At 41.3% G+C, this 27,241-nt stretch overlaps 1 protein-coding gene across 4 annotated transcripts in view; it reads right to left on the bottom strand.

Annotated features, from left to right (window-relative positions):
• LOC125994407 (netrin receptor UNC5C) overlaps window positions 1–27,241 on the bottom strand; it is a 143,840-nt gene that overhangs the window by 82,038 nt on the left and 34,561 nt on the right. The gene's annotated exons all lie outside the window — the stretch shown is intronic.

Below are 27,241 nucleotides of genomic sequence, written 5' to 3' on the forward strand. Positions count from 1 at the left end.
TGGATTTTTTTTTTCCCCCTTTCCTTCCTTGGGGCTGGGCAAACAACGTTAAATATCGGCAAAAGTGCTAAAGCGTGTTTTTGCTTATGCTCCATCAACTGCACACAAGTTAGTTTAGTAAATAAAAACGTATTTCAATAGTTATTTTACTCCATCGTTAGATATTTAAACTCGCTAATCGGTTATCGACCCCCAAAATCCTGATCTCGTGAAGCCCGATTTTAATTAAACCGCAAGCCAATTAAGATTTGAAGTTAATTAAGAGGAAACCTATTGGGCGGTGGAGCAATCGGATTAAAAAGAGAGAGAGAAAGGTGACAGCGTGAAGTCTGAGCCCAATGGTAGACGACCTTCATGAAAGAGCCTCTTGTCAGCTTCCCTGACACAAACACGCACACACACATGCACGCACACAAAACCAACCGCACATGGTACGATCACATGAACTTTCGAGCTCCTGGCCCTTGAGACCATTCAGTGCCTACGCCTAACATCTAGAAGACTGTATTTGTGTGTGTGTGTGTGTGTGTGTGTGTGTGTGTGTGTGTGTGTGTGTGTACTACACCAAATGTTTCCACTTACACTTCGAGACGAGCAGTGAGCCGCGGATCATAAACATAAATAACATGTCTGCGACATGCTTTCTTCAGACAAGATGAAGAATTATAGCATTTTTCATTTTTACTCTGCATTTTCTAGCCTAGTCTATCTATCTATCTATCTATCTATCTATCTATCTATCTATCTATCTATCTATCTATCTATCTATCTATCTATCTATCTATCTATCTATCTATCTATCTATCTATCTATCTATCTATCTATCGTATTTTCCGCACTATAAGGCGCACCGGATTATAAGGCGCACCTTCAATGAATGGCCCATTTTCTAATCTATCTATCTATCTATCTATCTATCTATCTATCTATCTATCTATCTATCTATCTATCTATCTATCTATCTATCTATCTATCTATCTATCTATCTATCTATCGTATTTTCCGCACTATAAGGCGCACCAGATTATAAGGCGCACCTTCAATGAATGGCCCATTTTCTAATCTATCTATCTATCTATCTATCTATCTATCTATCTATCTATCTATCTATCTATCTATCTATCTATCTATCTATCTATCTATCTATCTATCTATCTATCTATCTATCTATCTATCTATCTATCTATCTATCTATCTATCTATCTATCTATCTATCTATCTATCTATCGTTCGCAGCTCACCAGGCAAGCGGGGGAGCCTCTCCGTGTGTTTGACTGCTATTTCCGAGGGGTCTAAAAGCGAGCCGGGGGTGACATCATCGGCCCACGTGTCCGTCTAAATATTACATTAGACGTGCTCCCCGGTGGGTCAGCGCTTGCTGCTTCTTTTCTTCTCAGCCACTATTTGTGTCTCTCGCCTTCTTTTTCATCTCTTTTTTGACCCCAGCTGCATCTGGCATGTCGCCACGCTACCGCTCAGAACCAATCACGCTCGTCGTCTGATTTGTTGCCTGGAAAAATGGCGGCCTTTGTTGCTTCTGCGGTTGACTGTATTTTGTACCCGTCGAATTACAGTTCAACATTCACATCATACAAGCATTTTAACTACTTATTTGCTCCAAGACTTCCTTGATTTATTACATTTACAAAGTCTACAGTAAATATCTCGATAGGAAAAAAAAACATTTCTACGCGATAAGAAACAATCTAATAAAAACTAGTAACAGAAACTGAGCACATTTATGTGCCACATGAACACGTATCCTTACGACACCCAAACTAGTTCATGGCGTACCGTTTATAACCTCAAAACCATCATAAACTGAAGACCTCCCACAAAAGAGCCATCCAAAAAACCAGAACCATGAAGAAACGTCTTACCAAACGTCATTAAAAACTACCGCGGCCCTGAAAATGACGACAAATGAATACGATTAATATTCAAAACTCCTTTTTATAATCTTTGAACAATAATGGCTCTCACATAAAAGCCGCGGTTGATTGTTACTGGGTGTGTGGCCCCTAAGGATAATCACACCTGCCAGAAGACCCCACCCTCCATTCCAGGCGACCACTGGCAATTATTGCATTCCCCGTACGACCACGTGTAATTACACCCAGCTCACCTCGCTCACTATCAGACGATTCGAAGACTCTATTTTGAGTTCTGGAAAACGTGTACTTATTCTTTAAAACATCCGCAAGGAGTTTTTCTATGAAAACTTTTAGGCTCTTACACAAATCAAGTTGTTAGCCGTTTTATTAGAATTTGCGCAGCTACTAGCATGAAATAAAGTAATAAAAGTCCTTCAGTCTGAATACTTGTTGACATATTTGGCCGAGTTTAGCGCTTATTTCTTCTTTGGTCGCCGTGGCCATTCTGCCTGCGCAAGCGAACGGAAACAAAGTTAGCTCAGCTTGGCTAAATGTACGCTGCATAATGAGCACATTCACGGTGCTAGCTGACAGGCGGGACTAATTGGACCTTCAATGTCTCTCATGCTAACAGTGACTTGAAGGAAAAAAAGCGAAGAGGATAAAAAAAAAAAAGGGCCCAATTGATGTTATCATTCAAGACTATGCTTTTTATGACCACACAGCAGAATGAAGCTGACACACAAACACACCATCATAATAAAAGGCAGCGAGTGTGCAAACGGATATAATTGGCCTCCCAGCAATCAAGCCCAATTACGTGGCGCTGTAATTGGCTTCGGGAGCGTCAACAAGGCAGCTGTCATTAAATCGGAGCATGCCCTGGCATGACCACCCGCCAAAGTGCTTATCAGCTCACTTTATCTGCTTACTTTGGAACGCTGAAGAATAGTCCAGATGTAGAAGAGTATACAGGCAAAATCCAAAGACTACTATAACTTTCTTAACTGGTTGTGAATTTGACTGTATATTGAAAACTTACAGAATAGTCATTAAATAGGTGCTAGGTACTTTCTAACTTCTTTCTAGGTGGTTTCGGAGTGATTGTCAACTAGCTGCAAACTGCTTACTTGTAGCTAACTGGACTGTATATTGAGTATTTACTGAGTACCCCGAGACTGGGTACAAGTTATCGACTTTTTAGTGTTTCCTGAGTAGATGCTTATTGGTTGTTCACAGGATGCTAACTAAATGTTGAGTCGTTTTTGAGAAATTGCTAACTGCTTGCTCGCATCCACATGAATGTTGAGAAAGCTTCAAATGATTTTTTTTTCCACGCATTGTATCGGTTATTAATATAAATGTGGTAAACAGAATATAGTCGATAAATATTCTTTTTTTGTTCTATTCCTGTCGCCATTTGGGCAGCTCACAGACACTTTGCATCGGTCTCTGTGGATTGCGCACTCGCTCAAACTCCCCTCGGTCCAGCTTTTGATTAGCATCATGCCGGCCTGACGCTTTCATGTCGCTCGTACGCAACTTTTGTTTGTTTTCTGCAGATGCTAATCTAGCTTTGTCAGCGGGACACTGGCAACACAAATGTTAATTCTTATTTTGGGAAAAGTAAACAATGACTTTTTAAACAATTTCACTAGATTTTCTGTGGTTGTCACTCACTGGTTGCTAACTAGCCGCTAACAGGTTTCAAGCCGGGTACAGATATTGGCTTAATTTTGGAACCTCTTTGAATCATGTGAGTGCTCACTTGCTTCTTGCCATTTTTTTTTAAAATTGTTGTGCAAACTGGATATTTTTTACGGAATAAAGGCTAACTGGGCTACACACCGGGTGATCCAGTAGCAGATTCTGAGCAGGTCAGTGAACTTGTGCAGCAAAACAAGAAAACTTTAAAGCGCAACTTAGCCTTTCTATTCCTTCACTTTCATGGCGACGTGAGCCTTTGAGCTGCCGGTTGGGCAGATGTTCAGTTTTAAGCTTCTCACTCGTCACTAATTGTAAATTGCTTTTGGCACGTCTTTGATGTTTGTCTGCGGGAGACTCAAAACCACCTGACAAAAAGTATCGACACAGACAGTAATTTAGCGAGAATCGTTGGTTCGCTGTCAGGAGACAGAAAAGAAATGCAAAGAAAGTTTGAAAGCAGCTTATGGGAAAAAAAGAAATTGGAGGCTAATTTTGCCATTCCGCACTAAGCTGTAAATCATCTTTATCAGCGCGCTAGCAATACTGAAGGGATTACAAATTGGACTCAACTAATTTAATATCACTTGCAATTAATATAAATTTGCTAAAATATTGACGCAAAGGGTTCAAATAAGGTCATTACAGTTTGTTGACACCATTCTTCTCCTTTAAACAGCAAGATTATTTTTGATTATTAGCTACCTAGCTGCTAATTCAGTGTTGGTTACTAACTAGCGAGTGATTTGTTAATGAGCAGCCACTTACACGATCACAGTATACAATCCGATTAAATACCAAAATATTGTCTTTCTGGGTTCCATTTTTGTTCATTCAGAAGCAAGCTGTTGAGGGTGCCACGGTGACATGTGGGCAATTAGGGGCGCGGCAAAGATTAGCCTCCATTAAGGTTATAATCTAATCAACCTTTCAAGAGGGATGGACATTTTCAGGATCACTTCACTGAACTCCCAAACTCTCTGGGGTTCCCACCTCCCCCATAAAAACAGAAAAAAGACAAATCCAAGACGGCACCTTAATTGAGGTCAAAATCCTCATTAAAGAACCCAGGGATTTTTTGATTCCATCACAGCAGGGTCTGATCGTGGGGAGAAGTAACATCATGTCAGAATAAAAGCCACTTCTCTGAACTTTGGTGTTAGTAGAGCTGAACCAAGTTTTTTTTTTTTTTGGGCTGGTCCAGCAATGGTAGAGGCCACCTAGAAATTATTATAGTAAAGACAATTTTTGAGTTGACTTCCACTTTAAAGACACTCCACTAATAAATCTTCAGTTGAGCACATATGCACCGTGGGCTAGTGTGGGAAATTTACATTTTCAAGCAGGCTTGAAAGAGAAAAAAAAAAAAAAAACGTCATGATACACACTTGTAACTCATTAGAGTGTTTTCTGTCACACGGACACACAAACACACACACACTCGGAAACAATCTCCCCAAAACAGAACAGGAAAATTAAATTAGCTCCAAGGCCTTTCACGCCTGTGAAAAGCAAAAATACGAAGTAAATAAATATTCATCCTGCTAACAGTGTGCTCCCTATTAGATAGGAGACCTGTTGACTGGGAAACAGGAGAAAATCATTATGAGCAATTAAAAGCAGGGGAGCAGTGTGTATGTGTAGTCCTGCACCAGACTGGAACTTGAATGCATCGTTGCACTCAAAAGTCATGCTCATTGAAATAAATGGAAACGTGAATGCATGTTTAAGGGATGGTCATTTAGCTAACATTTCCTTGATTAATTATAGTCACAGCAAGTAAAACTGACCTTCCAAAGACATTTTAGAAAATGTTCCCATCTCTGTAGTATACATACAAATTTGGAGCAATTGTGTAAAGTTTCTGGGAGGAGTCAGGAAGCCTTGCAAATGGCCAAAATGATTCCAAAAAAGCCAAAACGGCTAGACATGCTTCCTTTTGTACTACTTATGAAAGACATGTTTGTCAAACCTCCTGTTGCTAAATTAAATCGAATATGGGGGTCACGCCCGAATCCAAATTCAAATTTTCAACAGTTTGAACAAGCCAAACCAATTTGGTGAGTTTTCTATGCATGGAAGAGCTTTCAAAATGGCAAATTATATTTTCGCCTGAGAAAAACAAGTCCATCAATCACTGTTTGATAATCTCTTTGATTTCAAATAATAAACAAGTAAGCCTACTTATGAATGCTACTTACTTAGAAGAGCGTCTTACTGTATCTTCGACCATACAATGAACTCATTTTGTTCTCTCCCTAAACTTGCGCAATCACTTCTATTTCACAGAGTATGAAACCACAAATTGCCTCGCTCGTAAAGCGTCATGTACACACTTTTCATTCTCGTGTGAAAAACAACAAACTCTCAACTGGCTCTCAGTTCCATGCCACTGGAAACAAGAACAAAAATAAACCTAGTCAACTTTGGGAAATGAGCTTACTTGAGTTGTTCTAGGGCGGAGGCCAAGCATGAGCGTGGACTGAATGCCCCCTGTGTACATTTTTTTTTTTTTTTTTTTTTAAATAGAAACAGGACGAGAAGAGTTGGGATAGTGTGTGTAATATTGTCGCATCTATCAGTGGACAAGCTACATGGAGGTGTTTATTGGTCACAGAATGCAATAAGCTATTTCCACATGTGACCCTCAGCGTGTCCAGGTTTTTTTTTTTTAGCCCCCTGGGCATTGCAATCGTAGCCGGAACGATTGGAGCGGTTACTGTTTCCGAGTAGTAATCCAATCCGTGCAACAAATATACTGTATACTCATTTATTTAGGATTTAGTCTGCGTCTATTAAATGGAGTGTGTTGTGTCTATTAAATGGTGTGCTTGTTGACAAAACGACAAAGAGAAAAAAATGGCTTTAATTTGAATTTTATAGTGCTGTGACATATCTCAAGTTCACTGAAATCGAAAGAGTCCGCATTTCAGCACTTGATGCGTTCCTTTTAAAACAAACACTGCTTGCTTTGAGACAACAGCAGTTGAATAATTAAGCAGCGGCAAATGCGCCTTAATAGTCGATTAGATGCAACAATTAGGAGAGCGAGTGCAAAACCCGTCTTTGCATTTTTAACACCAGACTCCAATGGCTTTGTTTTCTATTGTGCCGCCACACAATCAAGATGAGAAAAGAACCGAAACATACTATTAAACTAATTCATTTTAAAGAAACACCTATATATTTTCCTTACAGTTGCATGAAATCAATATGTAATATTTTTACAATTTTTTTTTTCCCATAAATCTATTAAAAAAACATTTCATACTCAATTAGGCATTTTTTTTTGTCAGGCAAATCAATTTTTAAACTGATAAAATAACTTATATAGTAATAAAAATATTAAAAAATAATCATCATCATCATTTAGAACCGAATACATTTCTCTCTATATATAAACAAGTTAGAAAACTTTTTTTTTCTTCTGTGACACACAATCACACTTTAAAAAAAAATGTATATGAAGGTGTCATTATTATCCCAGACCAGACCGCCACAGCACGTTTAATCTTGCGCACCACTTTCAGGGAGTCCCCGCACTAGATCATAATGTAATCACTGCACCAGCAGTCCCCTCTAATGTTCTCAATGATTTATTTTAGGCAACTGGCGAGCAAAACTTAGCGAGCCATGTCCTTGCAAAAAATAAATAAATAAAAGCAAATATGTTGGGCTACCCATTTGCAGCTCTGATGAGTATATTCAAAAGACGCTAGCTTGCTTCAATGTTCAGCAGCCTTGAAAAGCGCAACGTCTTTTTTGCACACACACATGCGGACATTCATCTGGCACATGCTCTCGACTGTTCTTTGCCATTTCTTTTTTTTTTCTGAGTTGAGGCCACTGATAGTGGAGAGGAAACCAAGAGGAAAATAGCCTCAAGTCCAACTCATTTACTGCCGTATGCTTTTGCATTCAGTCACTGGAGCTTGCGACGCAGCCCACAGCCCTCGCAAGGAAAAATACATTTGAAAAAAATTAGATCATTAAAAATGCGGCACTGATCCGTTAGTTTTACAAATCATCTAAATTGAAAGACTGGGGGGGGTCATATAATGGAAGTTAATCCAGACTGGGAATATTCCACTTTTTTCCAATTTTAAAAGACTTGCCTTCTTTCTCTACCCTCATCGCTCCTTCTCCCGCCCAGCTACCTTTAAGTGCTCGGAATGGGAGAGAGAAAGCATCCAAAGCCACTTTCCAAATCCCCACGTGTGTGCTTGTCCCCATTTCTAAGCATGTGAATGTGTGTGTGCGGCCGTATGAGGCAAAGTGCAGAGGAATCAATAGAAAAGTGAAGATGTCAAGCGTAGACGAGTGCTCGGCACCGATTGGACCGCAGATTATCCGTCCCCGGAGTGTCATGACGTCTCCGTGTGAGTGAGATCCAAGTCATGTACAATGTATTTATGTTTGTGTTTATGACATGTTATGTCATAAATGCAATTTCTGCTCTTATCAGTGTAATCAAGAAAACCGTAGCAAAGATAGAAATAGAACGATTAGACTGTGATGATAAAATTACAAAACTAAACAAGTAGAAATTTGAATATAATTTTCGCGATGGCGACTTTCGCCTTATTTTCTACGATGCGTTATTGATACACAATCGGAATAAACACAATTGCTAGAAATAAATCATAGAAAAAAAAACGACAATCCTGAAGATGAGCCTTTCACACCGCGATCTTGTATGGACAGTACCAGATGAAGTTCACCATGGGAAACTTTAGTTATCTAAATCTGCAAAGCCGCATCGGTTTTCTAACCGCTTTGGTGAGTTCTAGCTGACAGAACTCCAACGCTACATCTGTATTTCAACACTTCAATGAGACTGCAGTCGTGGTTCTGGTCCCAGGCTTTCGCACTTCAGTCCTGGCAATGCAAAAGACTTTTTTTTACACACACCAACTGTCCTGTCCATTACAGCTCTGATACAAACCCCAAAGCCAGAAAATTGTCGGGTATACTTTATCCCCCAGTGGGAAAACTGCAGACGTTTACAGACAGTTTATGAGCGGTTTCATCTTGTGCAAAGAGAGAAATTTCAAAAACCATTTGAACAAAAAGGCCTCTTGTTAAATTTGTTAAAGAATCATTGATCAAATGATGCTCCCCCTCCCCTCTATCATTGAGGATCTGAATAATAAAAAAAAAAAAAAAATCCTCAGTAGCCTCAAGGCCTCCACTGGCCTAAATGAGGTAGCCTTGTAGTCTGGTAGCACGTGGGTGGGCCCGTTGTTCACAGCCCGCTTAAGCTTTTGTCCCCCGTGAAGCTTGACTGTGTATTATGTGGCCCTCAGACAGCCGTAATTTTTTTTTTCTTTATCTCTAAAAGCACCCTGGGGTCAGAAATTTTTCATAAAACGCTCCCAGGTCCGTTCCGCTTTAGCGTTTGGGCAGGGAGGCGACATTCCGTTTCAAGTAGACGACTATTACGACTAAGTGGTGCCATCTGAGCGCCGGTGTGTGTCCCGGGTACCGTCTTTTTGCTGGGTTGGCAGGCCCAGACGATCGGGGGGGGGAGGTGACATCCCATTGGCCAGCCTGTGGTTTGTGGTGCGGCGCGGTCTGGGCTGCCACACATTCCCACTTCATCACATTCTTTCCCCTTGCCTTAACTGTAAGTTACCACTGGGTTGGACTTCCTCCTCATGCGACAACGTTGTAAGTCAGAGTTGCGGAACGCTGTCAAAAATGTTGTTTACGTGTCAAAATGAAGTAAAAGCGCCCCTCTTGAGTGTTCCGCCTCAGTCCCATCTGACTGCCATTACATCCGACACGAACAATCCTCACAGGAGCTTTATGAGTAGATTTATTGTGAAAATTTGGCAAATTGTCATCATTTGACACTGAATTGAATCTAAAACAGAGTAGGAAAACAAATGGATGTTTTATTCATAAATGCCAACATGTTACATGTTTACCTGTCGAAGGGGCTGTCAATCACACGACAAGAGACAGCAGTTGTCGAGACAAATCGGGCATGCGTGAGCAAGCGGCATTTTGAAAGTTTGATTTTTGCTTTCTAAGTCAGTAAACAACCCAAAAAAGCAACAAAGCCCGCATTGAAGACACATAACACCAATTTTCGATTAGTTCGGTGCGAGTTGGACCGATGAATTCTGGTCAGAGTTGTTAGGGCGAGACGACATTGGAATTTGTAAAAATGCCGGGTTGACTTTTTAACGCCCATTTTGTGTCACAGGAAAAAAGCCTGCAAAAAAAAAAAAATCCAATCAAGCCAGATTTCTACAAAGTTTGATTCAGTACAGCTCGTATTGGATTCAAATTTCCAGTAAGATTGTAAAAATGCAATAAAAAAATCTAGCAAAATTACTTATAAATAATACAATTAAAAAATGAAATATTTCATTAATTGTGACCAGCAATGTTGATCTCGCCTACAGTAAACCGTCCTCATGTCACAAAGTGATGGCCTGTCCTATAAGGATGAGCTGAGGAAGAGGAACAAACCAAGAAGCAAAGACAGAGTCGGACTTAATTGGTTCTGCCACCATACACCTCTTTGAATGCTAAGTAGCTAACCCGGCATGGCGTAGGTAACCTGACATGGACTCTGACTGACAGTCATCAGTATACGGAGGTAGGCCGGAAGAGGTTACGGGGGATCATCGCAACGGAGATAATGCGATGGAATAGTTCACCTGAGAGGACTGCTCAGGTAAACAAACGAACGTCAAACCTTACGGTTAAAAATTGATTGGTTGAAAAAAAAATGACTTCACTCCTCGAATTTGGAAGGCTTATATATCATAGAGACCCCCCAAAAAAATCTCTGGAAGCCACTGTGGCTGACAGCAGTTCTTGCGTGAGGGTTTTTACAGTAAGTGAATAATTATACTGTTAAAACCCGTGAAAAACAATCGCTTGGGAAAAAAAACAAAAAAACATTGCTAGGGCGTGAACGATGAACTGCTTGTTAACATTTTATTTTGTGCAATACCCATGATAGGTGGGTCCAAAGTAGTCAGGTTAAAAATCCCCCTATTTCTAAGCTTTGATTCTTGTATATAACTCGGAAAAGCGAATCATCGGATGAGTTTCCGACATAAAAACACTGCAGCGTCAGGAGAGGAAGAAACACTAGAAAGGTTAACGCAGACGCATACAATATGGTATTAATTAGCATCGCATCCGTGGCCTGTTGCCACCCTGTATCAGCATTTGTGCGCATGTGTGTGTGTGTGTGTGTGTGTATGTGTGTGTTCAACAGTAGTCAAAAGAGAGACAAAGACAACATGTGTTTCAAATCGTCCGCCGACTGCAAATATACATGTAATAACTACCGCATGTCAACAGCCATGCAAACACACATATGGTGTGTACAACATTTGAGTGTACTTTGGGCCTACACACACAGACACACACACATGGACGGTCATTTGGCATGCACAGATTGCATACAAACAGGCAACTCATTAAGTTGTGGACATTTATTTGCCAGCTGCTGTTGCCTTTAAAGTTGCGCAATGTGTTTGTACTACATGTTCTAGTTCTTATTCTGTCCTTTTTTTTTCATCACTCCATTCCTGTGGCCATCATTAGCAACCTCACGGGCAATGTTGGGGATTTTTCAATGCAAAAGAAGTTAAAAGAGCACAACACATATTTAATTGTGTGGATGCAAAGCTGAGCGTTGAAGTTGTGTTAAAGTGTAAAAAGGGTTAGGGTTAGGGTTGAATTTTGTTCATTTTTATTGCGTCAGGTTGCACAAAATAAAATCATCTGGCTAAAGATACACTTTTAAGTCAATTCTTATATGTAGTCAGCCCCACCAGTAACATAGATTGTTTTCCTCTAATTATTGTATCGTATTTTCTGCAAACTATTTGTCTCTGGAGGTTGTATACGTTAACAACATAGAATAAGCATGAGTGAGCTTCGGGGACGCCAACGTCAACAAAACGTTAGTAATCTCACGACTTCCTGTACGAGAACGTAACGACAGCTGCAGACGTGACCTCCTTGATGCTCCCCGAGTGGGACGTTAAGGCCCAACGCAACACCTCAACCTTCCTCTCCCCATTTTCCCATCAAAACAATGTAAACTTGTCACTTGTGATTTCCACTTTAATTTGCTTGAAATATTTCACAATAAAAGCCGCTTCTAAACAGACGGACAAGCTGACTAACAAGGCACAAGCTGACGTTGAGAGCGGCGCTCTTATTGCGCCCATTCATCCTGGTGCGAGAGCAGTGTAACCTTTTAGACGAGGGGATGCTAAATCACGGCCATTATTCTGCGCTCCCCGGGCGCTCGCTTTCCATTGACTAACTGTTCCCCGAACCGTGCGATGGGAGGGCGGGCCGAAAAGTCTCCGCATCCAAACTATTCGATTGAGAGGAGGGTCCAACGGCGGTAAAACGCAAACAAGAGGGGGAGACGTGTCACGTTGATTCATATCGCTAAATTAATACGAGCCTCTCTCGTGCGGTCTTTTCCTGAAGAATCCACGCTGGGCCCGCAGATGAATAGAACTTTTGTTCTGCACGATATACTGTAGTAAACTTTATTGGTATATCTGTAGACGGGAAATTCCCCCGTACGTCTTGACGTGGTTTAAGACCCCGCTGCACAAACAGAAGAGAAAGATGAAGATGAGGTTCCATAGAGTTGCAATTTAGTCAAAGAGCGAGGAGCACAAGGAGTATCGCTAGCAGGTGTGGTGGTAGTAGTAGCCATAATATTAGTAGTAGTAACCTAAGTAAGGCAAGACAACTGAATTTAAAATTGCGTACATTTTATACACAGGTGTATAAAGTTGTAGAAAGCTGCATCACACAACCAAAAGCACAACACCTAAAAGTATTTATAAACAGAACAAGTAGTAGCGGTAGCGGTAGCTGTAGCGATAGCTGTAATTGTAGTAGTAATAGTTGCCGTAGTCCCTTCACGACCACATTATTGAGACAGAAGCTCTCATAGCTGGACCGAGTAAATGTGACTTTTCGCCTCCAAGCCCACTAAAATGCCAACTTCGCCAACTGCGCGTGTGTTTGTGTAGACTGACACCATCTCGACAGCCGATAATAGTTGCTAGCGGCCTGATGCTACCGCTCTTGGACTGGACAAGAAGAATTTTGACAAGCGTTTGCTTCCCCTGGCACTTTTTGGTTTTGTCTAGCTGTGACTGTGACACAAGATGTTCATTCACATTATATCACATTACTGAATCCACTACAGATGATATTACAATACTCACAGGCATATGTTCTTTATCCTCTGAGATTATTGACTAATATTACTGTAGCTTATTGAAAAATGTGGAGGGAAAAAATGGATTCTTCACACTAAATTATATGTCATGTTTTTATAAAGTACAATTTTATACAGTGCTATTTTTACAATTAAAAACTACCTTTTAAGGAAGGCTGGAACAGATTAATAGCATCTCTATTTATTTCAAAGGGGAAAGGTGATTTGAGATGTAAACGTGTGTGTGGACGTCGAACAAATTAAATTGATCGTACTGACCACAATTTTATGACATTACATTACTTCAATACTTTTACTCCTATTTGGTGCTCAGCACAGACAAGCAGTCAGCAGTCATCAAATATGTGCAGATATTCGAAACCAACTCATCTGAGAAAGTGACACGAGTGTTGACGCCTGGGATGGAGTTGTCAGGTTAAAGATGGAAACAGCGGCGTTGAAGTCCGGGGATACTGTGTCTGATTTATGGCTGCCCCATATTGTCTTCAATATTAGCAAAAATATGAGCATCCTTATGACATCACTCAGAAGTACAAAAACTGCCAATGGGTGAGAATTGAGGATAAAATGAGAATACTAGAAAAATGTGAATATGTCGGGAATTAGTGTATGGCATGAAAGGTTTTCTTTCCCTGGAAGTAAACACTTGGTTTGGAGAATAAATTAGGCAAATGTTTGGGGGGATTTAGGGCACTGGCCTTCCTTTCACCCTCCGCTGCCCTTTTAGGTGCTTTGTCTCCTTGAGCGAGATCTTCCACCCAAAAATGCATGCCGAGACATCTCCGTTTTGTTGCTAACTGAGATTTCGCTCTTTTGCGCTAACATCGAAACTTTTTTTTCCAAGTTCTTTTCACTACGGAATTATTTATCAAGGCCCCTCAGGCAAGATGGTACAGTAGAAAAATTGACTAAAAGTCACAGGGCGGGTGGCTGCCTCCTTGTCACCCGCGGTAACGCAATGAGGACGTAAACGCCTCTGACAGTCTAGACATGGAAGTGTGACACATCCTGGGGACATGTGGCACATACGGCTAAGGCAAAGGGAAGCAAAGTACGATTTGGGGGGCGGGGTTGAGACGGAGACACAAAGTGACAGGATGGTGCATGTTGCTGGGGCAGATAAGAGCCCGAGTACCAGCCAGCTAATGGGTTAGAAGTAATGTGACCTACTGACAGTCAGAAGGTCGGAAGAAGCTCAGCTCGTCTCCTCAAAAAAACATCAACTCCCTTTAATCATTCTCAAAAGTTTTCCGCGTGGATTTTAATCCATGGAAAAGTGTTTGTTTTTTTAATTGTAACGGTTTCCCAAATATCTGTGCCCCGTATTGTCCCGATAGAGTACAGATGGGCAAACAGTAAATTGCCAAGTTTGTTGTCAATGCAAACTAATTTAGCCGTAACCAAGTGTTAAACTTTGATGATGGTCGTTCTGCTCGCAACTTTAATGTTGTCATTAGGTTAGCTTGAAGGCGGTAAAAACGGCATCGCATCGCATTTCCTCGCTTTGTTTGTTGTATCAGGATCAGTATTTATTGTCTCAAAGACTCTTGGGAAATTATGTGCCGACATGTGAACGCAATTTGCTTTAATGTTGATGAGATGCAGGTCGTATGGCGGCGCTGGGCGTACACAAACAACCACTGCGTTGCTACGTTTCAAACGGCTTTAACAGTCAATTGCTGTAACAACTAATGAGAGTAATGCGGTCACGGACTTACTGATGGGCTCTAAAAAAAGGGAATATATACGCGTCCGTTAGAGGGGAGAGATGCTAAATTGGACTGATGCTAACTACGGGCAAGACACAGCTGGGCAATGCGATATTGCGAAACATTTCAATTTGTTATTGTGTGTGGTCAGCTTTCAAATTTTCTTCGTAGCTTCACTTGAATGCCAGCATTGTTTATCAAAATGGAATTTGGTCGGCGTGTCTAACATGGGAAGATTCGCCAAAAAGTCTCAACGATTGATGTCATAAACGCAATGTCCTTTTAATTATGTATAAAAGACAAATGGGGAAGACTAAATTGTGAGTTTTTGTCACCGAGTGTGGCCAGGCTGGCAAAATTTGATCATGTCTGTAAAATCCAAAATGAAAACCAAGCTGAAACTAGTTGTTTTAGTGTCTACGAGTAGACCCACAAAAAGTCAAGCTAACACACAGTCAGCCATTTTGGTTTGAATTGGCCGATTTAGAGTTTTTCTTTTCCCCGACGACCTGTGGTTCCACCGCTCCATGTTTCGTCCATGGTCTTAATGGTGTAATAAGAGAGATAATCACTGTATGATTGAGTCGGGAAACGAGTGTCATCAAACATTGGCCAAGTCGTCAATAAACGAACGCAAGTACCGACACCCTGCGAGTTTCAAGTTTGTTAGAGGGAAATAAAGCGGTGGGGAGGGGGGCAAAATTTAATCTGCATGACACCAGCGGGGAATCTAATAATGGCGACACAAGTGGGGGCTTGTTTAACGATTTTCTCCCTTTGCCTTTTTCAATTAGCCTAACTCGCTGTGATGTGGCCCTCGTGCCGTCTGGCCCCTTTGATTTTCAAAGCCCAATATTGGAGCAAATTGTAATGTCGCCATGCTCCGTTTTACGACTTCACATCGCGACCAATCGATTTTGGATTTCCCAAAAATCCACCAGCTGGATGGGAGATGTTTGTTATTAGCTGGGTGCCACTCACATTTATTAACTTCGATAACAGATGCAAAGAGGTCTCAAATTAAGCACAGTTTGAGAGCAAATAAATTGCTTTGTCATGGCTCCCCCTACAGGTGTGGAGTGGTAATGTTGACGTATACGCAGTCGTTGGGAAAAAAAAAACATTCGAAATATTAAATATAAATACAAAAAGACAATTCTTCTGAACTTTAGGAGTTGACATCTTTTACAACTTGTCAGTTGGCCTCGCAAGAACATAAGCGAATCGTGCCAAAGCGTAACGCAGCAAGCGTTCAAGGATTCATTTTTAGTTTGTTCTTTTTCATTTAGTTGTTATTTTATGCAAAAGCGATTTCAAGACATTGACTGCCTGCCTTCATGCATGACTTCACACAACAATGTTATCATATCGTGTCAGCTCAGCAAACATTCAAGGATTTATTTTGCCTTTCTTTTTGGCGGCGCACGTCGTCAATCAGATAGTCATGCGTGTTATCACATGAATAAACATCATTTCCATTGTTTCATACGAAGACCAAAAAAAAAAATAACTCCAGTACAGTTCAGGTTGACCAACTTTGTTGAAATTATAATGCTCCGCCGCACACGCCGAGACCTCTCGCGTGGCCGCAGGAGTGCTGATGCGTCCCGTTTCTGGCCGCTTGATTTCACAAAGGTTTGAACTGAACCAGCGCGGGACACTGCATCTACATGCAATATTCATCTCCAAATGTATTCATAGAAGCCCAGTAAAGCCGTGCTAAGTGCCACAGAGGTGCATCTACTTCGCGATAATAGGCAGTTAGGACCCTGCATATGTGGACTTTGTGTGTGCGTGTGTGTGTGTGTGTAGGACAGAGTCGCAAACTTGCTTGACAAGCTTAATGCCGTTATCAAGATTTACAGCGATGTTCATGTGGGGCATAAAGAATAAAATAAAAATGCCGCAACCCGTGGCCCAATTAAAGAGCCAGAGGAGCGAGCATGCACGTGCACACACACACACACATACACACTAATGTATTCCCTAAAATGGAGACAACAATCAATGTCAGCCAGTCACAGTTCAATGAGCAGACTAAACAATGTCGCTCCATTATTACTGTCTTGTTTAAGTAACAATGCCTGGACAACACGGAAAATCAATACGCTGCCACGCAACTCTGTGCCTATGTGTGAGTGTGTGTTTGTGTGTGCAGCCAACAAAAAGCTCCATGATGATTAAATGTCCACTTAAGCAAAGCTTTCAGGCGTGTATGTGTGCCTATGTGTGTGTGTGTGTGTGTGTGTGTGTTTCTTAACCAATATATCAATCTCTCCAATGTTGATTGATTATCTACACTTGACTCATTATTTAACTTCATCCAAAGAAAAGGCAGACAATTTCAACTTGTATTGTTGCGCCTGATATGGAGATTTGTCTTTCTTGTGAATTTTTAGCAAACACTTTCACTTCAGTAGTAAATAGTTTTTCTCAAGGTTTCTCATTTTCCCCTGGCAGGGGTTTTGAGTTTTTCCTTGCCCTTTTGGGAGCTTAAGATCAGGGGATGCTTTGAGAATAATTGTCAATTTTTGGCTATGTGAAGCCCTTTGAGACTGTTTGTGATTTAGGGCTATACAAATAAACTTGACTTGACTTGACTTGACTTTTTCTCCCAACAGTTGAAAACATGTTGGGATATAATGTGGAACCTGTTCGAAAAAGATTGGCATGAAACTTTGGCGAGTTGCACTCAAGACAAAACAGCCAGGAAGCAGCGCAAACAACAATAGGAAGATTTGGCTGGACTACGAGATTCACGGCTAAAGCTTTGGCTCGCCGCAGCCGCTTTCTTCTTCTTCTTCTTTTTAGAGGGGATGACATTTGTAAAGAAAGATGGAAGAAAAACAACGGTGTCTTTTTTCCTTTTGACTTTCTCCAGTTTCTCCCTCAGGAAGCACCGAGGAAACGGGGCTAACAAAAAGTAGGGAAAAGATGAGAGGGAGTCCAGAGGCGTACACAACACAAATGGAGATGAACGGCGCAGAGAAAGAGGACCAGAGGACTTATTTGGTGTGCCTTTCATGTGGTGAAATAACCCCACAGTGACACATGCCTGTGCAGCTCATATAAAGAAAAAAAAAAAAAAAAAAAAAAAAAAAAAAAAAGTAATGCAGTATGCATCAAGTCATAGATAAGATATAACTTCCAGATGGTCGCAAGCCAACCAAGAACACTCCACCACAACAATGCGACAAAGAAGTCCACAAAACAAAGATTCCATTTCTTTTCTTACATTTTTCTGAGTGAGAGAGTGGAAATAAATGAAAAAATATTTCATAGAGCCGGCCCTTGAATGATGAATAACGAGTTGAAGATTGCAGCAATTTTTTTTTTTAACAATCAAGCAAGTAATGGGAGCATAGTTGCGATGCTATCAGGCTGCCAGAGGAGCCAATTTGGCATGCTAGCGAGAGGAACATTAGCAAAAAAAAAAATTAATAAACAATGACATACCGGCTTCACTTAATGCCATGCGGCGTTAATGGGAGAGGCGGCATGTGTGTGTGTGTGTGTTTGATTGACAAGCCCATTGAGCCACATGTCATTGGACAAGGAAAGCGTTATTGCACCGCGCAGTACACCAGCTGTGCCTCAAGGAGATGATGATGACGATGATGATTACGATTATTATCATGATGACGACGGCCGAATGGTTGAATCCAAAAAGGGGAACGCGGTAATATCTGATTGTGTCTTTAAAGCCTTCTGGAATCGTTTTGTTTTATTATGGTTTATTGCCAATGAGTGGATTTAAACTTAGACCTCCTGAGTGAGGCGATTCATAAAAAAATATAATGATAAACAATTCAGAACTTTGGTGGACCTGTCTTGACCTTAAAGAAGTCCACAGGAGGATGAAGGCATCAAACAACACAAAGCCGAGCTGGATTTTTTGTTTTTTTTTTAGGACCCAATAGATGTCGATAGGTGTTGTGAAAAGGGAGCCTGGGGAAGGTTTTGGAACATGCAACACAAAGTCTACGTGGGTGGACAATCAATGAAAACAAAGCAGTAGAAAAAAAATGTCACATAATAAACGTAGAAAAGGAACTTGGTGGGTGTTTACTTTGTGGGACGAATTGCTGAGTCACTATGTACATGAACTTTGTTGCTGTGGCTTGAGAGTAGCGCATCATTGTTGCCATGGCAACATATTGTGTTGTGATTTTAAAAATGCATTAAAAACAAAATTGTAGGGAGAACTCAACCTATTTTTTTTATTTTTTTTTTACTACTTTTTAATACTCTTCAAACAACTTTCCAAAAGGAACTTTAATAGGATCCGTATTTTTTTTTGATAACAGAGCATCTCTGCATGACATCAAAATATTTACCATATCAAAATCTAACCATGTTTGCATTGATGATATGAAATAATATTGCTGAATTTCATTCTTTCAGTGGCAGCCATCCCTGGTGTTTTCTTTATTAAAATTGCAATAACCAAGTTGAGGGAGAACAACGTTTGCATTTGGCCGGCACAGACACAACCGACTCCGCCGTATTGATGTTATTCACGCTGCGTCTCTTCTCATTTCCCTTCATATGAAAGCGACCTCTCTGCAGGGAGCCGCCATTGATCAAGTTCCCATTGCACACGTGTTCAATCCATCACGCGGGCGAACTGCATCATTAAGTCGAGATGTACGGTGCGTGAAAATATATACACTGTGCGACATTGATTAACTGTACGCGCCATGTGCCGTCACCTGACTCTTCAACGCTCTTTACTTCGATTCTGCACAGTGGTGATTATCGGTAATAACTGTCATGAGCAACTGTTTCAATTCAACCACACATATTACATGTATGCATGTACACGTATGACCAATTTTTTATTTTGGAGCGGATTATTTCTAGTTGTGTTCATTTCTTTTGTCAAAGTATCAGTTATCATAAAATCGTGATAAAGAGAGACTATTAAAAAAAAACAACTCCCCGCATGTCGCTTCTAAGAAATGGAAAACTATCGTATAAAGGCCTGCTAGCTTAATGCTAAGATATGATGAAAAACTATGGACAGATAACAGACTGCTATCTTAATGTTAACATATGATGAAAAACACCATAGACAGATAACGGACTGCTAGCTTAATGCTAGCATATGATGAAAAACACCATAGGTATATAACGGACTGCTAGCTTAATGCTAACATATGATGAAAAACACCATAGACAGATAACAGACTGCTATCTTAATGCTAACATATGATGAAAAACACCATAGGTATTGACAGTTTGTCTGTAACGGACTGCTAGCTTAACGCTAACATATGATGAAAAACACCATAGACAGATAACGGACATTAGCATCTTCCAGCAGAGCTCAGTGCTGTCCAGCATGTTGCGGTACAAAGTGGTGGTACACTTAAGAACACAGTGAGCTTTATCTAGCTTGGAGCAAAGACACATTTTGTACAAGATACACGGTGTAGAGTATTAGCTCCCATCGGTCCACGCAGCTACTCAGGGAGCAGTATATTTTGCTCAGCGGGTGACAAGACCACATGTAAGCACTTTGCTTTGATTCATTTCAACAGCATTCTAAAGTCGCTAATGAATATGGGCAGCACATTGCTGAGGAGGCACTTTTTGTGCGTGTATGGCATTGTGATTTGGCCAGAATTATCCATGCGCACATTTTTCAACTGCTCCCCCCCCAGAGGAGCACTGTGGAGGCTGAGAGGTGAGGATCTCTTCGTGCTTTTAAAAAGAAAACAAAAAAAAATCCTCTTTAAGGAAATCTTTTGTTCTCAAGGAGAAGAAGGTGATCAGTGAGAGCGAAGACGGGCGGGACGGGAAGCCAGCTCGGAGGCGGCTGCAGGCCTCCTAATTAATCACAGCGCCTCACGCGCAGACAGGAAATAGATTTGAGGAATCCAAATGGCGAGGAAGAAGAATGGTGGCGAATGGCGTCAGAATTCATCACTGTGTGTTTACGCGCCGCTTGCTTTGAAAATTGTAACCTGAAAGTACGCTGATAACGTGACGGAATTTTTGAGGTCGTTGGCTTTTATTTCATTTGTTTGATTATCACGAGCTCAACACTCGCTACCATAGGCTCTTGAAGCACTCGGGTGATATGAACTGTTTACTCTTGAAACACATATTAGCATTTTGAAGTGTATTAATATCATATGCTTAAGCACTTAAGTTGAACAACCTCTGATTTGTAATCACTCATTCCCCCCCCACCCCCAAAAAATTATAATATTAAACATAATACTCAAGTCAACGCTGCCTTTCAGAAGTGGAAGGGACACAGGGAGCTGAGAGGATTGAATGGAAAGGGAGGCCTGCGCCGCTGCGGGAGTCGTCACAGCTGAATGGCTAATCAAAGTGGCTTTTTCTCTTTGAATGTAGTGTGCTGATCGCAAATTGTACACGTACGTCGAGGGGGATTAGTCAAGTAAGGCTACATTCAAACCTTGCTACCAATTTAAATTCCAACCTCAAACTAACAATTCGTAGAAAATCCGATAAAAAAAAATACTGTGACATGATATATCAAAGTGTCATTTTCTTGACAACCTTTATGACAATATTTTATCAACGCACACACAGACACACACCCTTCTTTGTGCAGACGTAAGCTCCTCTGACGTAAAAGTGGTGATTATAGTAATTATGGTTTCAGATTTTTTTGCATACTCCTTTAGATGGACCACTGGATGACCTGCTCTGCGGGGAAAAAAAAACAAACTCTCAATTCCTTTCTCCGATGTCGCAACCAGAAGGGACTTGCACAGCGCATCCAATCTACCACATGCGAGGGGCAAGTCTTGACACTTTTTTTTTTTTTTCTCCCTTGGAAGCGGGTCCCAGCCGTTCAGGGACCCTACTTCAATCCCCATCACGTCACGCCTTCATTTATCAATGGGCTGCTTGATTACATATTCATGATGGCACAAATAAAAACTCTCGTGCTGTGACACAAACACACAGCTCAGCCAAAACAAAACAGAAAAAAAAAAAGCCAGCAGCCATCTGCCATGTCAGTAAGAAGTGCTCGGCCCCACACCGAACTGACGTATTCGCACCGCGGCGAAGAACGTCCAATTCCGATGTACTGCCTGCAGTAAATGCCGATTTGGAGGTATTTTCAAACTCTCCGGAACAGTTCCGACTCAATATAACATGACAAAAATGAGTCTTTCTGAAACCACCCCATTTTCATGCAAGTGAGCCAATCTCCCACAGAGGCAGAGCTGCACTGTGTTTGTTTGCAGAGTACAGAAATACAAACAAAGGTTAAAAAAAAAAAAAAAAACTGAAGCAGATTGCTCCTTTGACAGGCCTGGTGTCTAAGGATGATGACATGAGTCAGAAAAAGGACAGGGCAGGTTGGGATTAAGATTAGGGCATTGTTTTGTCACACCACCAACGCCGCTCCCCCCCCCCTCCCACACCCATCGGGGAAAGTGTCACCTCTCGTAAAGCGAGAATCTGCCTCTCATTTTGGAGGCAAATAAAAACGCCCGGTCTATTTATTAGAGATTTTACGGTATCGAGTAAAAAGAAGGATAGACCGTGAAGGAGAGAGATGAAACAAAGAGATATATACGAGGTGAGCTTTCAATGCAGAGCAGCTGGCAGGCAGTGTGTGTGTGTCCGTGTGTGTGTTGACACTATTTATTTACCAGTCTATTGCTTCCACTTCTCCTAACCATCCTCATTTGACTCATCAGTGTGTTCGCATGTGCAAAACATACACACCCCTGCACCCCACAATTGACTGATTAGTTTCATGCAACACACACACACGCACACAAAGACACACACACACACACACGCCCTTCTGCTTGTGGGACCCCCGTCAGGAGCACAATATGTCCACTGTTTGGTCTCCACGCTAATTAAAGCGAGCAAATGCAATGGCAGAGACGCAAGAGTGGGAGGCAGACAGTTGCCGAAGACAGAATAATCAAAGACAAACTTTGCCGCCTACAAGCAATAACAAAAAACTCAAAAGTATTGTAATTAAGTGTCGGCCGTTCGTCTAAAGCAGTATATACTTCCAATTTGGTAGTTAGAAGATAAAAATCTCCAGGAGGAGACCATGGACCCTACACAATGAAAAAACATGTCAGTCTTGTGTGTTTTTAAGCCCGGGTTTTGGACCATTTTTGCGGTTCTGAATTTTCAGATCATTTCAAAGGGTGCCAATTTGAAGAAGCTGAAATACAAAATTAAAATGCAAACGCTGAAAAAGAAGCAAAATGACATTCTTGATCTAGTTTAAGGTATACACGGTAAACAAAAATACGAGTGCATTCCCACCTAAATTACTTGTGGTGGCTTTGCTGATTTTTTTTCCCACCAACCAAAACATGCGAACATGGAATGGGAAGTTGCATTCCCTAAAACTGTTCTCACCAACACACACAAACACAGACACACACACAGTGCGGGTAAAAGACGAAAAGGCTTGAAACGAGAGCCCCAAATGAGGCCTCGGGTTTCACGGGCCATGAAAAATTCATAATTCCAGATCCGTACATGAAACCCGAGAAGGAATTACGACTGATAGCGGGAAGGAGGACAAACCAAGCATCTTCTTCTTCTTCTACCTTGTTGCAACATCTGTCGTAAACACACACGCTTACGTGAACAAAATAGCATGCATCGTGCATACGTATACATGCGTGGTACGCTTTCAAAGCTTTCCGCTTAATTGATTGTAATTAGATTCATGTTGAGCTTGCTTTCAACACTTTTTTTTTTTTAACAAGAATTGAGGAGGAAATTACAGCAAAGAAGTTCAACACGGCATTTTTGCTTTGAAGCTCGTAGCTCTTTATGGCGCACCGAATTAGATTTGCTAGGTGTAATTTGAGTCCAGTGATTTCTACCAGCTTAAACAAATGCTGAATGGAATTCGGGTGGTCATTAATATTACCTAAATTGAGTCAGTGTCATTGGAGGGACACGAGTGACACTTTTTATTTTAAGATTTCAGCTTTAAAGTGGTTGAAAGGATGGTGATGATTAATATACTGTACTTGACGACAGTAAAAGCTAATTCATTTGTTAGATGATCATCCCCAAAATGGGTTTTATGGATGCTATTTAGATCAGGAAATAGAGAAACGTTTCCAAATTTAGACTTTTCAGTCGATCGATCCACTTGCATTCCTAATAAAATGGGCAGGACAAATGTTTTATTGCCTCATCATATTATCAACTCAAGAATAACTTTTTTTTAAATCAGAAGTCAAGGACTAGCTTGTTTGAGTGTTGTTCAAGTTCATGTAAAAATCAATTCGTTAAAAAATCACTGTCAATATTCAGACGATATCTACGCAAATGATCATTTGAAATGTTGCAACATGTTTTCGCAAGAAACATGAAAGTTGATGTAAATGATTTGCTTCCATGGACCACAAGAATATTGCAGAGGGGCCAGATGTGGCCCCCTGTCCTCGAGTTTGATACATTTTTATAAATTTGGCAAAAAAGATGAATAAAATGTTTCTCACTTAGTCTTGGTTGAATTTTGAAGTCCCTTTTATAAATATCATCCATTTCGGACAATTCTGATTAAAGTGCCACCGGGAAAATGTCTCAACCACTTGTAGCTTCTTGAAGCAAGGAGAACCGTAGTCTGATGCACAAGTTGAAAAAGAAGAAGAATAAATAACTATAATTTAAAAAAAAAAAAAAGCATCGGCGTGTGGGAGGCCATTTTTCACAGTCCATCATAAAATGTAATGAGTGAATGGGAGAGAACACAAGGCCGCGGGCAAGGAGGAGGGAGGGAGGGAGGGAGGGGGGGGGGCTAAGAAAGGTCAGTAAAAATGCTTTTCCGCAAGCGCAAAGAGGAGACAGTAGGCGGGAAGAAAAAAAAAAAAAAACCTTGTCTGATCACGGCCAAGAGCTTAAAGGTTCTCGCTTTGAATGCTTAAGCGTGGCTGAAGATGACGAAGATGATGAAGAAGAGGTGAGGCAAATGTGCCAATGCGAGCGAGCGGCGGGAGGCTCGCTCGCTCGCTCGGTCTTCACAAAACAAGGCCAGACGCAGTCAAAGACTTCCTTTCACACCGTAAGTACCAGCGTCCACACTCATAGACATATAGGCGTAGACACTGCAGCATTGTGTCAGCTTATCGTAGTTGTCGGGTCCAAGTGGAGTGATCAAAGCGCCTACAAACCACCAAGAGAGATCTCCCCCTTCCTCACCCGTGCAACCTCTCCCTCCATCTGGCTCTCGTACTAAAAGTCAGAAATTAAAATTCCTTTAGAAAAAGAGGAATTCCCAGCAAATAAATAAATGGAGGACAGCATGACTATTTAATTCATCACAACGTATCAAATGTGCTTCTCCGTCACCTTTTCGCGCCTTCACCTGCGCCCACCGCTGCAAAAAGTGTCGTCATATGACCGTCACATCGTTCGTTCACAATGAAACATAACCGGAGGCATGGCTATGAATGCTTGTCATTCAGCATTCATACAGCAGAACCAGTCCGGCTCGTCCAATCGGACCGTGGGCCTCTTCGGAGCGACCAATCCGATCGGCCTCCTTCGGGTTTTGGCGATATTCCTTCCCGAGCCCAAGCTGTGAACCCTGAAAGGCTGCAGCGGTGCACCATGGGACGGGATCGCCGCATAATGGGCGACAGCAGGAGACGGCGGCTCTGGCAATATCGTCATGCCAAGCGCGCGCACACACGCAGAAAGAAAGAAACGACATGTGATCCGGGCCACAAAGCCAAGTTGACACACACACCAAAAAATTTTTTAAAAATCCCACACAGAAAACATGTTTTCTCACACATACGCACAAAAGACACACACGTACACACACGGAGCATCTTTACACAGGTTCACACATACACACACGCATACACAAGTTGAACGCCAAAAGCCAATAGTTCACGACGCCATTTTAAACAAGGCTAATCTCAAGTGTGTGTGTGCGCGCGCGTATAGTGTGTGTGTGTCGATGGAAATATGAATGTCATGTAACCAGAAGCTAAGGAATGGTACGGGAAGAAACAGAACCTCCAATGTTCCATCCAGCGCCGGACTCCCCCCCTCCCCTCCCCTCCCTGCCCTCCTCTCCAGCAGCTGAATGGCGGAACGTGTCTGCGACCATTCAGCTCGCGGGTAAAACAATGAGACTTTTCACACTCATCCCGACGTTCCATTCAACTTGTATCCTCTTTTGAAATCTCAACTTCAAAAAGTTGATTTAATAGAGTGCCAAAACATGATTGCTGGCGGAAACGATGGATAAATTACAATAAAAGAAATAAAGTTACAGAAGTATAAAGAAATGGTACTGTACAAGGGGTCCGTCTGCTCTTTCATCCATTTATGGTATGTGCTGCTGTTTTGATTAGCAAAACAGTTCACATGAATACAATCATTTAATTAGAAAGACTGGGCTTCTATTCAAGGGACGCCTTTCATTGTCTTTATATCTGTACTTTTTTTTTTAAAATAACATAAAATTATTGTTATTTAACTTGCTATTTAAAGAAATTGTACAGGAAAGGCAAAAATCCATCTGTGACGGTATTTATTGACTTAAGTGCAAAATTGGGGAGGTATCAGTGGCGATGGGCAAGTTACTCTTTACTGAGAATAATATTCAACATTTTCTGGTATATCGCAGCTGATGTCTAGCAAAAGTGGAGCTTAAATTGACTCCTTGCTTTGGCAGCTGCTGTTCTTTTGGAGTTCAGCAATTTTCTGTTTATTGTTCTGGTGTGAACAATCGTGTCTACCAACTCAAATCACACTTACTGCCTTTTCTTTTCTGTTTGGGAGGGGGGGCATCTATTTGAGGGAGGCATTTATTTAAGTGGGTGATCTATGAAGCGCCATCGTTTCAAGAAAGCGCCATTGCTTGCTCAACGTAAGTCAATTGTACAGGAATCCTTTCACACTTCGACTCGGCTCTGAGGTCGGTTGATAGGTGCTGCTGTTTTGGTCAGCAACTGAGTTCGAAAGGACTCTGTTTAGCTCTTTAACCACGAGTCTATGAAGTGTCCTAATTACAATTGCTGTTTTTTTATTATTATTATTATTATTCTGACATGGAAACTGAGTTAAGCATTTATTTTCCTGAAGTGGATGACGCACCCCAATATCGTGAATGTACGTGTGAACAATAGGATCTAAATTAGATAATTGCACTGGAATGTCTTCTGGGACATCTTTTTTCCTAGCAGCAAAATGTGTTGAGGTGTTTTTGTGATTGGAACTGCCCCCCCCCCCCCCCCCCCACAATCACACACACAGACACACACCTTCCTTAAAATAATGCCAGATGGGTATATATATATGCTGCTGTTTTGGTCAGCAATGGAATTCAAACAGGCTCAGCAGTTAACTCTTGAAATCACCCAACTTACACCTAAATTACAGTTGCTACCAATTTTTACTGGCAGAAAAGGAGATATTTCTTTTCCTTAAGTGGATCAATGCAACCGACTAAGAATGGTGAATGTCGATACATGAACAACAGGGTGTGTGGAATGACTGCTTGCAAAAAGGTTCATTCTTCTAAAGTGGGTGACTTCCCCACTTGCTGTGGGGAATTCTGAAGATAGATAGAGGAAGTCACCTACTTCCATTTACTACAGTGCAAGTTTAGAGGTTTTAACAATTTTTTTTGTTGTTTCTTGCAATAATGATGCTTTAACGTGGGTGTCATTTACGTGCAAAGAGGTGCCAGTTTATGATATATATTTTTTTGC

Source organism: Syngnathus scovelli, chromosome 3 (assembly GCF_024217435.2).
Source record: "Syngnathus scovelli strain Florida chromosome 3, RoL_Ssco_1.2, whole genome shotgun sequence".
NCBI classification, from domain to species: domain Eukaryota; kingdom Metazoa; phylum Chordata; class Actinopteri; order Syngnathiformes; family Syngnathidae; genus Syngnathus; species Syngnathus scovelli.